This window comes from Vidua chalybeata, chromosome 1, assembly GCF_026979565.1.
Source record: "Vidua chalybeata isolate OUT-0048 chromosome 1, bVidCha1 merged haplotype, whole genome shotgun sequence".
Lineage (NCBI taxonomy): Eukaryota > Metazoa > Chordata > Aves > Passeriformes > Viduidae > Vidua > Vidua chalybeata.
The window spans coordinates 15900986-15920275 of record NC_071530.1 but is presented as its reverse complement, the minus strand read 5'-3'; the positions used below and the strand labels follow the sequence as shown (position 1 = coordinate 15920275).

At 42.0% G+C, this 19290-nt stretch overlaps 2 long non-coding RNA genes across 3 annotated transcripts; one reads left to right on the top strand and one right to left on the bottom strand.

The window, feature by feature from the left end:
- Positions 1–6756: 6756 nt before the first annotated feature.
- Positions 6757–14479, bottom strand: LOC128801081 (uncharacterized). The gene is made up of 3 exons (XR_008435133.1): positions 13883–14479; positions 13042–13113; positions 6757–10140 (listed from the first exon to the last, which is right to left on the bottom strand). It is a non-coding gene; the product is annotated as an uncharacterized LOC128801081 (long non-coding RNA).
- Positions 14480–14606: 127 nt separating this feature from the next.
- LOC128794089 (uncharacterized) lies at positions 14607–16502 on the top strand. 2 transcript variants are annotated; one of them, XR_008432984.1, is made up of 3 exons: positions 14607–14871; positions 14968–15241; positions 15666–16502. It is a non-coding gene; the product is annotated as an uncharacterized LOC128794089 (long non-coding RNA). The 2 variants fall into 2 exon arrangements; XR_008432985.1 differs by having other exon boundaries at positions 15663–16502.
- Positions 16503–19290: the final 2788 nt, after the last annotated feature.

Here is a 19290-nt window from a genome sequence, read left to right as displayed (position 1 = left end):
ACTTGTGGCATGTTTTGAGTTTAAAATTCTCTCATGGGGCAACTGATGCTGAGTGCTTCTGGCAAATAGTCTGTTCTAGAGGGGTTGCTGTGGAGCTAACCTTGTCCTCCCAGTTCACAGATGTTGCTATGTATGTGTCTGCAAATTGGGGAATATCAGAAACGAAGGCACAGTGCCTGAGATGCACCACCAGCACTTGTGCATTTACTTGTGCATTTAGAGAGACTTTTCTAGACTGAAAAATTAGTACCTATTACTGATAAGTAATGTAAGATGAAAGATGCTCATTATGTATCCAGCTATTACCAATTGTTATTAAGCATACTTGTTCTCAATCAGATAGTTAAACTACTCTTTACTAGACTTATGTGACAAAAACTGAGGGCCATGTACTCCTCCAGATACCAGGAAAGACACCCAAATTTAATATAAATTTTCCTCCATGACCCAGCAAGATCTACACCTTTCTCTTGCACCTAATAAGGTATGGTAAAACCTACACTTAATGTCAGGATTGCACCCAGCTATACTGTTCTTAGTCTTCACCAAAGTGCCTCAACAGCATAAGATTTGAAGTTTCCTGATAAGTGCCAGATACTTTAGATCTGTGCTCATTCATTGTGTCTGGATGACTCAAGCAGAGGTGAATTCCTTGCAGGCAGTAGTGAGACTAGTCTCAGATTTACCTCTTCCTAAGTAGAAGCAGAGATGCTTTGAAAAGCTCACATGCAGAAAGAAGTGTGTTTTCTGGACAAGTCCACTGGCAAACTGTTCTTCCATCCTGGGAAGATCATGAATCAGTCGTTGCTTCTTCGCCTTCCTAGAACTCCTCCTCTATGCTTGGGCACAAGCTCCTGCCTGTGAAAGGCGATTTAGGCTAACAGGACCATAAGCCACTCAGGATCAGCAGAAATAGGGACCATAAGTCTGACCAGAGCTGGTGAATGCCACACTCCTCTGTGCTCACACTCCTCTCTGCCTGCTCTGGAGGAGGCTGAATTGTGAGCTCTCCTCTTTCTGCGAGTGGAAGATTAGTGCTTTCTGAATCTAACGGAGAGAAAGGCAAGTGGCTGCAACTTAGAGCTGTCACTTTGTGTGAGAGTGGTGGTCTTTTCAAGTTAATATTTTTACCTCCCTAGGCTGGATAACAGATTGTGGGTCTTTGGTTTCTATTTTTGCTTATCTCATCTAGAGTGAATTGTAAGCAGGCTGGCTGTGCTTGTTGCCTGCCAGCACAAGCCAGCCAATCTAGTGCAAAATCTGATTATGAGTCTTTTATTTTCAACTCACTTAAACTCTAGTCCAGATCTGCCAGAAATGCTGCTCTGTCTCTACAGGGGATTGGTCTTTCCTGCCTGGAGAATACCTTTATCCCCATTCCACTCTTGTTTTTTTTCAGTGTATGTATGTGCACATATAAGGGAGGAATGGGAGGGAGGAACAGCACTCCTAAGAGACAAACATTCATTTCTCTCCCTAAGCTGGAAACCTATTTAAATCTGCTTGATGGGAATCAGCCCTTCAGCTGATTCCCAACACATGCACAAGGTAGGGTGAGCTGCTCTGCTAAGTTTTTAAAGAGCCCATACAGCCTGTTACATAGGGTTTGACATTTCCAGTGCAGGACCCAGCTTTCAGCTGTTTGTGCCAGGCTACCCTGATTCACACTGGAAAAGTTGATACTGATTGTCTGCATCACATGGGTATTTTTCTTGCCTGGGGAAAATATCAATCAAAGGGTTTAGTAATTTCTGAAATTAAATTTAGGAAGGGTATATTGGTTTTCAATCGAAAAAAATAAACGTTTTATGGAGAAAGTTTGTTTTGAAATTGAGCAAAGGAGGCCTTTGTCAGATGCTTTTTCATGGCCCAAAGAAAATTTACTCTCATTTGCCCAAATTTTAGGATATTTCAAATCCCAGTTTATGGAGAGACTTGCTACTGCTTAAGGGTTAAGGTTGTACCAGAGCAAGCTTTTGACTTTTACAGTTACAGTCCTGTTTGTGCATCATTCCCACAGTTCAAATAAGGCTCTCCAGCCCCTCTCAACTGCTGGCCTGGGCATGCACTCTCAGTACAAAGCCACTACACATGGTGCAGCCCAGGATTATATGATGGAGAGAGAATTTCCCAATAATAGTTGTTTCCAGCTGCCACATGCTGAGCAGGACCCAAGCAACTAATGGAGAGCAGGGACACTTTGCTGCACTTTCTGTGACCTCTCTGTTGGCATCTAGGCAATGTGAAGGAAGAAACTGCCTGATTCAGATGCAAGCAGTGCAAGAGAGAGCTCTGAGGCCTTCCTGTGGAAAACCAGCAGGCTGAACTGGAAGTAGGAGCATGTGGGGTGAAAACTGGGACTTGCAGAGAGGGCAAAAACTCAGGATTGGCAGGACAGGGATACTGTTGTGAAGCCATTAGAGGAAATGACAATTGGCAGAGACTGAAAATCCATAAAAGACCCTGGGGCTAGAAACTAGTGGATGTGGGTGGCGTTGGCAAGTGGACATAGTGAGCAGCCCCAGATGAGAGAGAGCCAGGACAAAAAGTCAGGGGGGAATTCAGAAAAACTGGGCAAGGAGATGTGGAATAAAGGCTTGGCTTGGAGTTTGCATACAAGGGCTTGTTTTTAATGAGTGCTGGAGAATGAAACAAATAAGACAACAATTGCAACAATACAAAAAGTAGCCAAATGATCATCTATTTGTCAAAGACCTGTAAGTGTACACTCTGAGAAGACAAGAAGAAGCCCAGGACATGAGCAGCTGCCTTGTTTGGACACAGGACCCACCCTTGCACTACTTGCATGCTGAACTGGCCACTGCCAGAGGGCACCACGCCATGCCCACTCAACTGGCTCTAGCAGGGATGTGGGAACCCATGGTGGGTAGGTTTGCTGACTGTGGGCATTCCTGGAAGCGACACTTCAGGCAGGGCAAGTCAAGAATGTCGCATGCTGTCTGTGCATCTTTTCCAGGGTGGACCCTCTAGATTTTCTAATGCCATTTTTACTTGCTCTCCGCTTGCCACCACTTGGTGGTCAGGCTGTTGGCTGCATTCTGACTCCAGACAACAGGAGCAGAGGTTCTGGCTATCTCAAGTAACAATATGGCTTTTAATGATTTTAAACTATCAATCATATTAATTATAGCAAGATAAATATGGTGAAATCTGCTGTAGATGAAATGTATTCTAGTATTCATCAAATGAATAGCAGATAATGATTTTTGTACTTAGCACAGCTTTCTTGAGTAGATCCTTGCACTTATTTTGGAAATAGCTCCTGATCTTCCTCCTCTGACCAAGGTGTATGGGCATAACTGTGAGTGTTCAAGGTAGGTTGATCCTCTTACTCAAGGATGCGTTTAATGAAAACTCCAGCTGTCTCCAGGTTTCTGTGTGCAGAAGGTTATAATGCCACACAGATGGCACACAGGCCCATGCATCGTGCCAGTCTTCATTTCTCTCTGCAGCAACATTGTTTAGGTGGAGCCAATCTACTGTCACTTAAGATCAACCAGGTTCCATCAGCATTTAAGAGTCTATGTAGCATTTAGGTAGGTGATGACCAAATATGTTTAATAAGGCTGGTGTTAGCACAGACCACTATAGGAATTACTCTCCGGAGGTCCAGGGGTGTTTTTATTGCACACAGCCCACTGAAAATGTTTACCACAGAGTAACACCTCTGTTGCCATTGATACTCTTTGAGAAAGGATGACTGAAGGCTTCATCCATGGACTGATCTAACCCTGGTAAGATGGTACCAGTGGTTACTGTGAGCTGAAGTCAGCTACATTTCTTTCAGTCTCTTGACAATACTTTTAAACGTAGTGATTGGGATGGTGTTGGTGTTTTGTTCCAGCTGGAAATCTGACAAAGTGTCCCTCATGAGACCTTACCAGGGCATGCCATGGATGGCACCTGTCCTGACAGGAGAGCTGGCTCCAGGCATTGGTGGCTGCAGCTCAGGAGAGCACTGAGCAGTGCTGTTGAAGTAGCACCTTTGTCTTCAGTAGCTTTTTACCATATAGTGGGCATCCAGCCCTGCAGCATCAGATGGGTGTGGAGATGAACAGACATGGATAACACTTCTTTTCCAGTTTCTGCAGCACTTACAGCATTACATTGTAAAACCTTCATACTAAAGTAGGTTAAAAATATCCCCTAATTTCAGTTTGTGATTTTTATGATCTTTTTCCTTTTCTTTCTCCTGGTAATACGTAATGCTATATATCACTTTTTATGTTCAAAGCAGTTTCTGCATCCTCAGCTATAGTTATCTTCAGCATGTCTACAAATCAAATGACTGACTTCATAACCTATACGAAGTCAGCACCCAAAACAAAGGATATGAAACTAAGGAGTAGCACAATAAGAACTCATCTGCTGAAACCTTCTTGCAGAAGCAGACTCCATTCCCTCAGTGACAGAGTTCTTCTACCATCATTGTAAAGCAATCCTATTTCTTCATGCAGTCCCCTGTAGCATCATTCACCATTCATTTTCCATCTTCTGCAACAATGGGAACAAGGGTCTGGCAGACAACAGATACTTTTGGTTTAGAAATTGTGTCATACCCACACCAGGCCCAAAAAACAAATATGCAGTGTTGTAAGTGAAAACTATGCTAAAAGTTAGTATTACAAAATTAGCTTTGTCAAGTTTGAGTGGTTGATTGTGTAATAGTAATACTGTTGGAATATATTTTTTTTTCTGAATACAGATCCATTTATGTGTTCTACCTGATTGGCAGCTCACAGTCTTTCTCCTCACAGCGGGTGCTGAGAAAAAATTATAGGAAATAAGAAAAACCTGGAAGTTAATTTGGACTAGTCCATGCAGGCAGATGGAACATGCTGGCATTACCATTTCACTGCCATTTAGAATGAGAAAGGCCAACAGAAAGGGTTCAAGGACATTTTTGCAGACAAACTCCTGGAAGCAATTATGTTAGGATAAGGATAGGGCTACACATATGCTGTTTTATAAGAAACATTATAGTCCCTCTATAAAAGGCTTCTGCATCAGAAAATATTATTTGATTTTATAAAAAATATCCGGAAAGTAGACAAAGTAAGTGATTGACTTTTCTTCAACTTGATGATTCATGTGTAGTTCTGGAAATACCATAATAATAATAATAATCTTGCAGCAAATAATGTGGTAGTTTCTACCACTGAACAGACCAGAGAGAGAGGTGGGACTATCTGGTTCCAGGTTGTTTATGCTGTACATGTGTCAGCACTTTGTGTGCAGTCTGTGTCACGGTCTGCAGGTGGCCTTTAGTATATTCTTTGTAAGGTACTACCTTGGGGAGTTCCAGTTTTTTGCCCCCTGATTGAGGGGGAACTCAGAACCAATCTTCTCTCTGGAGCACTCTCCAGACAGCATAAGAACTGCAGTGATACTAAATATACAAATAAAATGCAAAAATATTGAGGGGAAAACTTGTGGACCAAGTATGCTGCTTACTAAACCTGTTTGTCTTTCTAGACACCAGCAAAGGGTAATGAAAAGGACTCTTTTATTAAAAAAAAACAACCCAGCCTGTTTGTGATATGTAATATTATTTCCTTTCAGAATCAGGTTGGCAATGTCTCTTTAATGTGCAGCACTGTGAACTTAAAAGAAATCTCATTATCAGCCTTCCTAGCCTTAAGCACTTCATCAAGTATTCCGTGACTGCTGGCTTGCAGATGCTGCAGTTAAGGTGCTGGGTGGTGGGGTTTTGTTTGTGTTCCCTTAGGTCCTTTTCTTGTTTTTGTATGTGGCAATAAATATCTTCCTCCTGAGAAAAGACATTAAAGTACTTACATAGACATTAATTAGACACCATATGATTTTTTTTTTCTCAAATTTTGGAGTCACAAAGCATAACTCTTAATTACTCATTTTTATTTGGGGAATAGTAGTTTGTTCCTCAGGCATATATCAAGATGATCAGAAACATGCATAATTTCTTCTCCAGAATTTTTGATTTCCCCTGGCCAACTTTTAATAAATAAGAAAACATTTATGCCTGAATCAAAGAGTTATGCACCCCTGAGTAAAAGTTGCAGTTCCTCTGTTGTGGGTCTCAGCACAGTGCATCTATCATGTATTGTTCACAGAGATCCTCGAGATAGAGATCAAAAACAAGTATAGTTCATTTTAGTTAATTTCTTAATATCTAAATTAAAGGCAGAAAACTTAATTCCAGTGTAAGTCCTATACAGCCGGCTATGTAAGTAATGTTTTAAATATTTCCCTGCCCCAAAATAGTTGATAAATGAAACCATATCACCTAGTTTAGAGTACATCCAGAGAATAACACATGCTCATGCTGTATATCCAAGCATGAAGGAGAAGACTCCTTTTTGCAAAATCCAAGCATGCAATTTTAGGCTGACTGGTGTGGTATTTTGGGGAGGTAGCTTTCATTGCAGCAGAAGCTCGTAATGATCCACTGGTGTCAGAAACAGCTACAAATTGCTGAGACAGGGCTTTCAGACAGATGATCCATTGAAGCCATGATTCACTGTTTGCAGTACTTCAGACTTCAAAACTACTTCTTGCAGTTCCACTCCCATCAGCATGCAGGAAACAAATGCGGGGCACAGGACTGTGTGTAAGGACTGCACTCACAGCTGCAGAACCTCCACTGTGCTGAAGCTTTTGAAATAGCTGTGCGGAGGAGGATTTTGCAGAGACATCTGAAGGTATCCTAATGACTTCTAGCCTTTGATGTACTTGGGTTAACCCAATTCAGATTCTCAGTACATACAAAATATTAAGAGATCTTTTAATGTTTAGTTTCTTTAGTTTCTTCCCTTTTTTTTTCTCTGCTTGTTTTGTTTTTTCCTTTCTGCTTAGTTTCTAAAGAGTCAAGGCTTAGATGTCCATGTCTCCCCAATAATTATTTGATTTGTTTGAATTAGAAGTTACAAGTTTGAATTAGAATTAACTCAGGTCTCAAACATATTTGAATTTACTCAGAGGTGAGTTTAATTTTGTGAAAACAGGCAGCCGAGAGAAGAAAGAAATCAAAAATGGTGACTCCACACTGAAAAACTACAAGAGCTCAGCGCTTATTAGTTGTCAGGGAATCTGTTCAGGGGAGAGAGCAATGTCTGTCAGCACCAAACCACTATAAATCCATCAAACTACGATAAACCCATCAAAATTCTTTATGGATAGAAAATGGGGGAATCATAGTACAGACACTTGGTGTATAGAGTGTTGTACCATTGCTATTTCTTTGTCCAGTGTGAAACAGGGATTAGCCATTACTTATGACTTGTGCCCTCCTTTTCTTTCCACCTTGTGCTGTCCCAATGTCCCCCAAGCTGCATCCCTGAAATTTAATTCCTGCCTCCCAACTAACACAACAAAAGTTTATGAATTCAGATTTGAATTTTGTGTATTTGCCTTCCAAACCAGCATTTCAACTACCCCCTGCCTGCTCTGCCAAATACATACTGTAAAAAAACTCTCCTGTGGTCATATGCTATTTTAATTTGATTGCAGATGTTCCTGCACTCCCCTAAGGCTGGCTGCATCTCTTTCACACTTGGCTTCCATTTGCTTTTCCAGCCTGTATTCATATCAGGAAGACATTTGTCAGAATCAGTGGCACACCCATCCCATGACCGTAAATTGGCATTCTCACTAGTTCTTAGCTTAAATTAAAAGTTCTCCATTTCTCATAGATATTCTAAACCTGCTTTTCTAAGCTTTACATCTTTATAGAAATATAGCTCTGGATTGTGATGAATGGCTTTTGGGATCCTTAGAACATAACGATCTGGCTGTCATAAAACCTGAAAGAAGATATTTATAGCAATATTTTGAAGTTAGAAATTACTACTATTAACAATCACAGATTACTGAAGAATGTGGTTTAATCTGAAGGAACAGGTGCCTCTTGGCAGTGAATGCCATACAAATGACTCAGTTTTAAACTGCTTTAGTGATCAGAGAATAAACCACTGGGCTCAGAGAGAGAACTGGTGGTCACTCAGTGCACACTGTGTTTTTCCTCTTTCTAATTTTGCAAATGATGTAAGAGCAGATCTAGAATGCTGGAGATGTATGATGAATACATGGATGATCGTGGAAGCACTGGCTACTCTGGTCACAGATGTCTGTCTTTGGGAAAGGCCAACATTTAAAGCTATATTAAAGGCATCTCAGTGAGTATTTGAATTTCCAAGGCATTGAGGAACAGTATGTCCCACCTGTGATGAAAGAGCAAGAGCACCATTGACCAAGTGGCTGTTTTCAGGTTCAGAGTCATATTTTTATGGAAGAAAAGGGCCATTCACCCATTTCCCAATTTATTTTTTTTAATATGGCTATACCTTGCAAGTCCAACTCTTACATGAGTGAAACTGAGCTTGAGCCATGCTTTCTATGACTCTCAAAACTGTGTTATTCTAAATGCTCTGTCAGTGCTCCTGTGAGATTCTGTCAGCTGATCCTGTCAGCAAAGAAAATGACCTCTATCTTACCCTATGGCACATGTGTTGGTCAGTGACTGTGGGTACAGTGGCCACACACCCTTTGATCACTTTCTTCTATCCAGCATCTCTTTTGCTACATTCCTGTCTTGCACCAGCTGTGCTATATCACCCTCTTTGGCTTCTCATCCAAACCTTCTTCCCTTGCCACATGCTCTCTGTCCAGACACCTCTCCCTCTCCAGCCTGTTCCTTCCTTGGGTGATTATTTCTTCTGGGTTTCCCCAAAGCAGCAACAGGGTCCAAAGTAGTAAATGGGAAACTTGCTGAGGAAGTCCACCTCAGTCAGGCCCAGAGTAGCACAGAATCACTGAAGGCAGGACCTTTGAAACATCAAGCTATGAAACTCTATCAAGACCAAACTGATCTTGATAAGGCTCATAATTAATCCAGGCTGAGTTGGATTTCCAGGGTGGCTAAAGCACTCCTGCAAAATTTAATGCTTTTCCTCCAAAGTAAGGGGCCTTTGGGACTGTCTAAAGATGAGGTTGCCATTCTTCTTAATGTGAAGGAAACTTGTTGAAGAGCAAAAGCATTTTGGCTGAAATTTTTATATACAGTCTGAGACAATTCTTGGTACAAGCACACATGCATCACACGTATCCAGCCTTAGGCAGACACCTGCCATGGAAAATGTGAGCCTGGTGGCTGAAGACTGACAATAGCATCAACAATGGAAAATGTGGTCTAATAGCAGGAACTATCAGGCAGTATTTAACAGGTGAGTTTTCCCAATGCCACCCTAAATTATCCCACTACTGGGATATTTTAAAAGATTCAATGAAGTTATATAATGAAAATATTCCATCTTTAAAAGATTCAATGAAGTTATTTGTTCTTTGCAGTACTTTAAAACCTTTGGCATGCTCTTGTTCATATAAAATAACGATTTACGGAAATAGAGGAAGTTGAAATCCCACCCATCCTTTTCTCTCCTGGTTTATTTATTTTCCATGTGAGATTAATGAGTTTCCTGCAACAGGGCTAGATCTGCTCACACATTGTGCAGATAAGTTAATATTTATTTCCTTTTCCAAAAGCGAGCAGACACTTTCGTGTTCCCTGGTTTTTAAAAGCAGACAGTATGTCAAACAACACTTGAATCAACCATCCTAAATTATAAAATGCCAGCTTTACATTGCTGACTGTAGTTAAACAGTTTGGTAAATCAGGGTGAGCTGTACTGCTGGATGCTAACATGGAAGCTTAACTTAACTGGCTTCATTTTTTTTACCAGCAGACACTTTGGAAAGTGCACATCTGCCTATTTAAGGGATTTTCTTTAGTTTAGCACCTATCTAGTGTCAGGTTCCACTGCTGTGTGCAGTAAAGCTCACAGAAACTGGTTTCCTATGGATTTCTCTTCCACATCCCCTTACCCTCCCAGTTCCTTCCTGCACCCCAGTGCCATTGCTACTTCCTGCTATGTCTCCAGGTGCCTGGGCATCCCCTCTGGCAGACTGAAGGCATCCTGGTGCAGCTCCACTCGATGGAGTCCCCCCTCCAATGGGTGCTGTTCCCTTTGCCCAGCTGGGGAGGCCTGGCGTTCATCTCTCCCGGACACAGCTGCCAGTTTTCACTTTTGGACTTTCTCTGTCACATGCCAGGATGTGGACAAGTGGCAGGGGACAGGAAGAAGGCTGGGGAGACATAATAGGTAGATGGTGTGAACATCATGCTACATTTCCTAGGGAAACCAGGTTAAAAGGAGCTCCTTATTCCGGGGGCATTATGTAAAAGAGATGAGAAATCCTGTGTGTGACTTGGTTCAAGAGGCAAAGGATATTTGTACAGTTATTTGATTTCTTCTTCCAGGGTCATCTTCAGCACGCCACTTACAGCTCCTTCCTCTCTCTCTCTAGTCAAGTCACCCCTAATAGCCAAGGAGAAAAATAACCATTCTCTTCATGTATGATTTTAAATTTTCTGTTTTAAAAGGTAAGCTGGACAAGTAATTTGAAAAAGTTACAGCTGTCTTAGACCCCTGAGTTTCTAACTCCCTGCTGCTGAAAGTGTGAATCAGGGCAGTGCAGCAGCAGTTGGTGGAGCTGTGCCAGGGTAAATGAGGGGAACTATTCCAACCATGTGTGCAAACTCCACCAGAGTTTTACTCACCTTCTGAAACCAAAGAGCTGAAAGTTCATTCCAATTTCACTTATCTGCCAAGGCTGAAGTTCAGTAATTCATATTTTTAGATTCATAAATAATGAAACAGCTATACCAGAGCAGGGAAGGCTTTGTTTAAGCATTTTATAGCAAGTAAAAGAAAAACATTGAATCTTGTGCTCAGGACCTGGCAGCTATGAGAAGCAGGAATGCCTTGGTTCAAACATTTAACATTGTCTGTATTAAAAAAAAAAAAAAGGGGGGGAAGAAAAAGAAACTTGGGGAGGTTCTTTCCTATGACTTTACAGGCAGCACAATAAGCCTGTCACTTCAATAAAGGAACTGTCATAGATACAGCTTTCATTGTGTGTGCTCCCACTGCCACAAATAAAGAACAAGAGAGCCTCTGACTCACAGCACTGGAGCAACACGTCCCTTATGAGACACCCCAGTCTCAGCTAGAATGAATTTTTCAAGACACATACTAACTGCAATTGAGAATTTCAGAGCAAGTAACAGGCAGGCAGTGTTACTACTGCATTACCTGTAAACCTTGTACTTCAGAAGCCTGTGTTTGAAAAGCAGACCTGCTGTTCTGAGCACTATGAGCACTCAATGTTGCATTAAATACCCTCACAGAGAGCATTCTGCATGTTCCAAGGGTTCCCTGGATCTCAGTCCTTCCACTCCATTAGAGGCAGTGTCAGTTTCAGAGCTCACACTTTGCACCCCTCTCCCTCTGAAGGGGTCCTCCTCCCTCAAAAACAGCAGGCAGGATGAAATCAGAACAGGACAACTCATTTCCCACTCGCTGTTTTTAAAAGAAAATAAAGCATAAATGATTGCAGAAGTTAAAAAAGCGGACTGTAAAGTCTTTCAGAATTACCCTGAGGCTCTCAGGAAGAATAAGGTCTGACAGGGTTCATAGTTTTATGTTGTCAGGCAGGGACTAAAAAAGATGAAGTCTGTCATGCCTCCTTTTCTCTTTTCCATACTCATCAATAGCACATGAATGAGAACAAATGGAGCAGCTCAAGAATGTTGCTGCCACAGAGGTACAGGTTGGGAGAGGATTTCTCACTGAGAAAGTAAGTCTTTTTTTGCAAGAAATACACCATATAAATTCCAGAAATACAACAGTGCTCCATAAAGGAGGTTTTAAGTATTTTCCCCATAACAAGCCATTTAGATTTTTCCTCCTTAATTACAGTTTTTTGGAGATAAGCTCTCAGGCATTTTATTTTTAAGATTTGAGAATTGCAAATGAAGATTGATGTGACCTAGAAAATATATTTGCTCATTTTACATCTGGTCTCAGCCTTTGTTTTTAATAATCTGAAAAATTTCATTACCTGTTCTTGAAATGGTTACAGTAGGCTGTGAGCAGAGTGCACAAGCAACAGGAGGGGGTTGCAGTCAGTGAAGAATGAAGTCAGGTCAGGAGCTGGTGAACTCTGGTCACTGAAGACTTTATATATTCTTATGGGACTAGTTCCATAAGACTACCTCTTTTGCCTTGAGATTACACTGCCACCTCAGTGACGACCACACCTCTTCTGCTTTGAGATTACACTTAGCTAAATTCCTAATTTATGAACTACAGAATGGCTCCATTACATTTCCTTTCCTCCTAGCTACATCACTCTTGGACTTGCACTGATGTAGTTTCAGAAAGAGATTAACTTTGTTCCCTTCCCACCTAATTTTGTAGCCTTAGACTACTGACTTACAGTCATTGGTACTGTTGACGTAGTTTTTTTCAGTTGAGAAGAAAGTTAAAGGGGTGGCTTATTTCCAGAGCAAGAGCCCCAGGATCTAGGCTGTTACACAAACCTGTGTGGGTTGAAATGAAAGTTGCCACAGTTGCTGCTATCTTAGGTGGGAAGAAAGCATGGAGCTGCTCAGTTTGGCAAGGTGGCTGCATCTCCAGACAAGGGTGGTAGTAGAATGATGCTCAGGTGCCTGTAAACTTGGGCACATAAACAGCCTTTTTGTGATTGGTCTGTTGGGCTGGGGCATTACAATTTCTCCCGGGGTTTGCTTCAAGCATGTACAGCTTTTTCTTGGACCTCTCCCACTAAGGCTGTCCTGCCACCCAAGTAGTGAGCCAGGGAGTCCTTTCTACCACTGCAAATAAGACTGGGTACTTCTGGCCTCAACTGTAACAACTTCTCCCTGTTGTCCTCTACTGCATGCCAATGCTCAGGGCTGGAAGCTGCTCTGCTGTGACCCTCTGATGATAGTTGTGCTGGTAGCTGCCCTTTCCACATTTCCAACCACCAGATTTGAAGACTTGTCAGAGAGGGGTGTAGACATTCATTCTCTCTGGAACAATCTCTAGGAAGAAGGACCAAGAGAGGCTTTTTTCCTATGAAAGGACAAAGCTGAAGGTACCTTATGGGAATAGAAAGTAATTGCAAAGGTAGTAGCTTCACCTTGGTATAAGATTTCTGGCATCCAAAACTTCCCTGGGTCCTCTAAATGCTGGAGGCTTTTGTGTGCTTGATCTTTGCAGACAAACAGAAAAAAAGGAATTTTTCAAATGAAAATTTGGGAAGTTTCTTATCCTTTCTAGATCTGTGGCAATGTATATACAAGGAAGGTTTTATGGTCACTAGGCAAAAGTATTCCTAAGGGTATATGATAAGATTACTGTGGTGTGGAGACTGGCAGGTTTATAGCTGTAAAACATTGGCAAGGAAGTGCTAAAGGAGGACTTCAGTGTGAAATATGAAATTGATTTGGCATTCCCTGTGAACTTAGATTCCCCTAGCGATGTTCTATACTTACTGTCACAGACTCGTACCACAGGAACAAAAAAGTAAAAATAAAGTTAAGGAGGAAACAGTGGAAGTTGAAAGAATACTATAAATGCTCAGAAGTGACCAGGAAAAGAGAAAAGAAAAAAAAAAAACAAACCTCTCTTCCTTTAAATTAGTGCTTCTTTAGAGATGCTGCTTTAGAAGTAAAATACTTTAACAGAAATTTGATAATTGCCAATATCCCTTAAAGGTCTTTTCCACTAGCTTCAAAGTTAAAAAGTAAATTAAAGACTCATCGTTGTCATGAGCTGACATTTATCTTGAGTTCATTTGACATGAACAGGCAGAAGCTCCATCAAATGCTATTCCAATGTGGCTACACATGAGCTACAAGAACTTTCATAACCAGCCAGGAAATGTGGGCAGTCCTGACATGTCACTGAAGCCAGTTTTTGTTCTGTTCAGACCCATATTCCCCTGCTTCCCTGGAAAGGAGTAGGGCATGACACCATACCTGCCACTGGAAGACACATCCCCCTCTCTGTGTCCATCTCCATCAGTTCCCAAACGGTCGCACTCATCATCAAAACATTATTTATCAGAAGTTGGCCACAACCTCAAAACACCAAACTTCTCATTTGTAAAAAAGGAAATGAAATACTGGTGCAATTTAGCTTTTTTAAAAAGAAAACAAAAGCTTACCCAAAGCAGGATCTAGCTGAGGCTTAGCTAGCCCAGGTTTGTCCTGCTAAGCCCTTTCTCAGGCTCCTGTACTGCCACACATTTTGCTCCTGGTGCAGTGTACAGTTGCAGGCTCTATATATCACTGAACTGGGCAGCTTTTGTGCTGGGCAGCTTTTGCCAGTAGGGAATGTGATTCACATGCTTAGAAACAGAAAGAAATATTTCCCTCTCCTAACTATTGTAATAGATTTTCCTGATATAGGCAACAAAGAGAAAATAAGCTCTGCAGATGTTATGAGCAAATACTGACCACTTCCTCTTTGAGATACCATTGTCATTTTGCCCAAGTGCTGCTTTCTTGCTTTGGGTGGCAATCACACACTTACCTTAACCACAAAGTGAGTATCAGACAGGAAAGCACCCACCTCAAGGGTCATGTCTAAACAAGCAGCGCTTCAGTTTATTCTGCAGTAGGACACAATGAGATCTGACATCACAAGAAATGAGGCCTTGGGACATGGGATGCCTTTGCTCCTGTGGCGGGGAATCCGTGTGCTACAGCTGGGAGGTGTGGGAGCTGCCTGGGGTGGAAGTGTGCAGCCCCTTTCTGCTGAGCAGTTCACTCTGTTACCTGATACACCACACGCTGCTCATCAATACATCAGAAGAGCCATCCAGTTTTGTAGGAGAGATACAGCAGAGATGTTTCTGCTTAACTGCAAACATCTGTAAAGGTGTTTCATGAGTGTAAGATACAACTGGACGGGTCAGTGACAATAGGATGAGGATGTAGTACTGCTTGCCAGTTGCCTTGGGAAGGTTTGTGTCTGTATGTGCTACTGTGGGTCACATGCAATATGAAGGAAGAGCTTCCTGGCAAGTGAACAATGGTTTGCAATTTATATCTCCACAAAGGACAGCAGTGCTAAGTATTGTGTGAACATCAGTGATTGCAAAGAAGACACGGCACTAAGGGATCAAGGCATAAGGACAAGAACGTCTTGGAAACCCCCCTTCCCCCTGGAGCTGTGCTGCCTGTAGGAAGAAACTCTGAACCTACAAGAAGGCTGCTGTGCAAACCCTCAAGAGGCCTTGAGAGAAACCATGTGGAACCATGAACTCACCATCTTGGTAGCCAGAGGACAGATGCAGCAAGTCTGGAATATTCTGTGCAAGTTGGGATATGCTTGTAAGTCCAGAATGACTGTTTCTGTGCAGTGGCCCTTTGCCCACGAGTTCCTGTTCTCTGGTGTGATTCCCCCAAAGGTGCTTGTAGCCAAATCTGTAGTGTAGGCTCCACTAATACAGTATTTCTGAACTGGCTCAATGCTGTGTTTACCTTTTGATGATCTGCCCCTGTTCTTGCTGACTGGAACCTGCAGGTTGTGTTCTTGCAGCCATTCTCACAGCCACTGCTGTGTAACTTCCCAGAGGAGGAAGAGGGAGAAGGTGATGGTTTTGGGAGCAGCTCTGGGGATAGCTTGTTCTCTTTCCAATCCACACAGATTACTGCATTGCATCTTTGGCTTAAGGATTTGATGGATGCCATCCTTGAGATTGTCACTAAAGATGACTCTAAGTTAGCAGAGCTGATCTCTTTATTTGTTCAGTAGGAAAAATAACAAAAGAAGACAAGATATAACCGGTGGAAAAATCTCAAATGAAAAGAAATCCTGGACCTGCAGAAAAAAACCTCAGTTGAGCAAAACAAGATACTGCTGTCAGGCTGTCTGCAGATTTAAACCTGATTTGAATCCTGCTTTTTCACTGTCATCAGTCAGCTGGAGGAATGAAACAGCTAGTGGCCAAAGCAAGGACCAGATTGTGAAAGGATTTTAGGTGCCGTCACATGCAGGTAGGCATCCATCAAGAATTTACAAGTTTCTGTGCAGTAGAAACCAATTTCACTGAGCTGCTGTACACCTTTAGGATTGTGGACAAGAGTGATCCTAAAGCCATATGCAGGAACTGAGTTGTAAAAGATTAACATTAACATGTGTGTTCCCTGGTCCCAGAAACAGCAAGCAAAGAAAGAGGAATTCCAGATGGCAAAGGAATCTGCAGGGTGCAGAGGGAAGTCCTGCTGCTCTGCCAAGCAGGAGCAGTTTGCTGCTCTGTCCTCTTATTTATCTCAAACTCACCATTTGCTTATTATAAACACTGTTCAGTCAAATGTGTCATTCAGGAGAGAAGAATTTGATCTACTTGCAGTAAGAATTTGTCACTTGAGAGGTGTCTGAATTCCTCCCTGGATTCATTTGCATGTTTTACCAGTCAATCAATGACAGTTCTGCCACAAGAATATTTTTCTTACTTCTTAACAGAACTTGTCACTGGCAAGTTACATCTTTAAGCCATCTTCTGTGTGTTTTAAGTGAAAAAGTAGTAATTTACTTCACAGTGTCACTTTGAATGACTTAAGCATCACAATAAAGGATTTACAAAAAACATGTTGTGTTTCATTGCTTGCAAAATTTGATTATTTTTTCCCTGGGAGCAGGGGATGGTGAACTGAGAGACGCTTTTGACAGCTGTACGTGCTGAATCGCTATTCGGAGGAGCCAGGTCTATCCATCGACTCTAGAGGGAAGCAAAGACAAACTGGCTTCCAAGTTAGCCCTCTCCCTTGGATGCCCGTGTTTAGGTGGGACGGACGCAGACTCTGCTGCACGCTCTGCCCTTCCATTGCCCGTTCTGTCTAAGGGTCTCAGGAACTCTGCCCTCCCGGGAGTGTCCTAAATTAAATTCCTTACAGCATGATGGGGGTGAAAATTCCAAAAATGTAGACAGTCATAAACGTGGGCTCCAGCAAAGGCTTCTATGAAATGTTTCACGCTTGTTTTCCCAAATCCAGGACCGCCCCCTCCTGGCGGTCCGGGCGACCTGCCCGGGTGGGCCAAAGCGCACAGAGAGAGAGCGCCGGGGGATTTCTGCCTTCCCGGCATGTACCGAACGCTGAGACCTCCCTGTCGAGCACAGAATCTCCATGGCTCACCTTACAGACATACCGAGTTTTAGAATTAAATGCCTGAGGCGGCAGAAACACAGCGCGAGTGACAAAATGAATTGTTTAATCTGCCTGCTTGGGAGCAGATAAACGGCAAATCAGATTTTATCTCTTCTTAGTGAAGTGGAAATTATGGGGATGAACAAACTCCTAAAAATAACAGAATAGCTAAAAGCTCTTCTTTCTCTGGAGCAAATGTAGCCCTTTGGGAAAGTGCAACAAATACCATCTGTGTTTCCAAAACTCCGAAGTTAATTTGTTGCAGACATCTCCGTATTTACTGAAAATGGACATATTTTGTGTGGCAGAACAACATCTTGCAGTGATGAAAAATAACTCCCATCCAATTAACTCCAAAGGGGGATTTACCTGAAAAAGCTCAATTTAAAAGATCACTTTGTTTAAATCAGCTATCAAACCTATCTGTTGGGGTTTTAAAAGTTTCCTACACATATTGACAGCTGTTCACAGAAGAAGCTGTGAGGGGAAAATGTGAAGGAGTTATAACATTTATGACAGATATCTCTTTCTGATTATCAGTCAAGAAGTGTAGCTTACAAATAGCTAACACCTTGGTGACATTTCTTCAGAATGGACAACTCTAGAGGCTTTCCTGACAATCTGTTCTTTTCACTGTCCCTTCTAAGCACTTCTGTTGCTTGCAGTTCATGTTCAGTGTAAGGGATAATTTAGAAGATATGTTTTTGCATCAAAATGTTTAACTGGAATTTAAAAATTCCAGAGTGTAATTCTGAGATGATGTAAATGAGCATTTGCTTTAAAACAGCATATCTGATGGGAAGGGGAGCCCAGTACAGTACTTCAGCTGACAACAGCTAAGCATCTTTGTTTTAAACTATGGCTGGAATTGGGCCATGAAATACAGAATACAGATGGAAATGTGAATCTGAATTTCTCCAATGCTTGGTGTGCAGTTTGGGTCTGTGCAAAGACAAGTTTGGAACTAGATTTTAATCTAACTTTTTTGAAGCATAGTGGGGCCCCAAAGGTTACCCTGGGAAATTCAAAAGGGCAGGCAGCACATAGGAAGCTGAGGTGCTGTGGTGCTGTGATTTTATATTTGACTGCAAAGATTTAATATATCTATTTTCTCTTGTACTGCTTGGACTCTGAATGACTGAGAGCTCATCCAAGCATCAGCTGCTCCTGTGGCAGCAAAAATCCCTTTAAAGAGTTGTTACTTCACTTTATTTCCCATACAATTGGATTATGAGAATGTAGAAAATGTGGAGTCATTTGGGCAAGCAATGATGTGAACACAAAGAAGCGAGCCCTGGAAGGCAGCGCCGTGGCAGAGGGGATGACAAAGCCAGGCACTGTCACTGCTGAGATGGGTTCAGTACAGAAAAATGTTTCTGGAATGCATATGTGAGTCCTTGTTCCTGGCTCTTTGTTTGGGAGCTTGCATCAATACTGCTGCAACAAAGATTCCCAATAAGCTGAAACAAAATAAAACGTGCATTCATGGGAGCACTGCCATTCAAGAGCACAGATTTCCCAGTTAAAATGAAGGTCAGCCATAAATTACATCTCTGATTCCCTCAGGATTTCTCTCTCTTGCTCTGTTTTGGCAGTTTAAGACCCTTTGATATTTGAGCAAGGCCTTTCCCTTTGCACATCTGATCTTGATTATGGTTTATGGCAATGGTAATTCGTTACCTCCCCAAGGCAGCAATTCTGAGAAGGAAAGCGAGTACAGTATGATTGTTTAGGAGAGAGGCACAATGCACAGTGTTTTAACCATTTCTTCATTTTATAGCTGGGTCTCTTCCCCACAGATTGACCTTGTACACAGCAACACCATGAGCTCCTCCCATGGGAATGCCCCACATCCATCTGTATCTGGAGGCACAAAAAACTAGGTTGCATATTTACCTATCATAACAGTGACCTCTGAGAATAAAGTTGTGGTTTGGATACATGTTTAGATGCTGTTTTGTGGTGAACACAGACTAATGAGGTATCAGTAAGCACCAAAGTTTTTCTTCCAACTGTAAAGGTCTCAGGGGTTGCCCTCCCCACCTCTTTTTTTACAAAATGAGAAAGAATGTTCTTACTCACTTGCAGGAATGCAAGTCTGTAAAAGGGGGCATATTTCCTCATGGATCAACTTTGTGGCGGCCAAAAATACACTGAGGCTTTGCATGAGGAAATGTGATGAATGAAACTGGGGCTTGCACTGCTTTTCTGTGTATGCAAAGGGCCGAGGC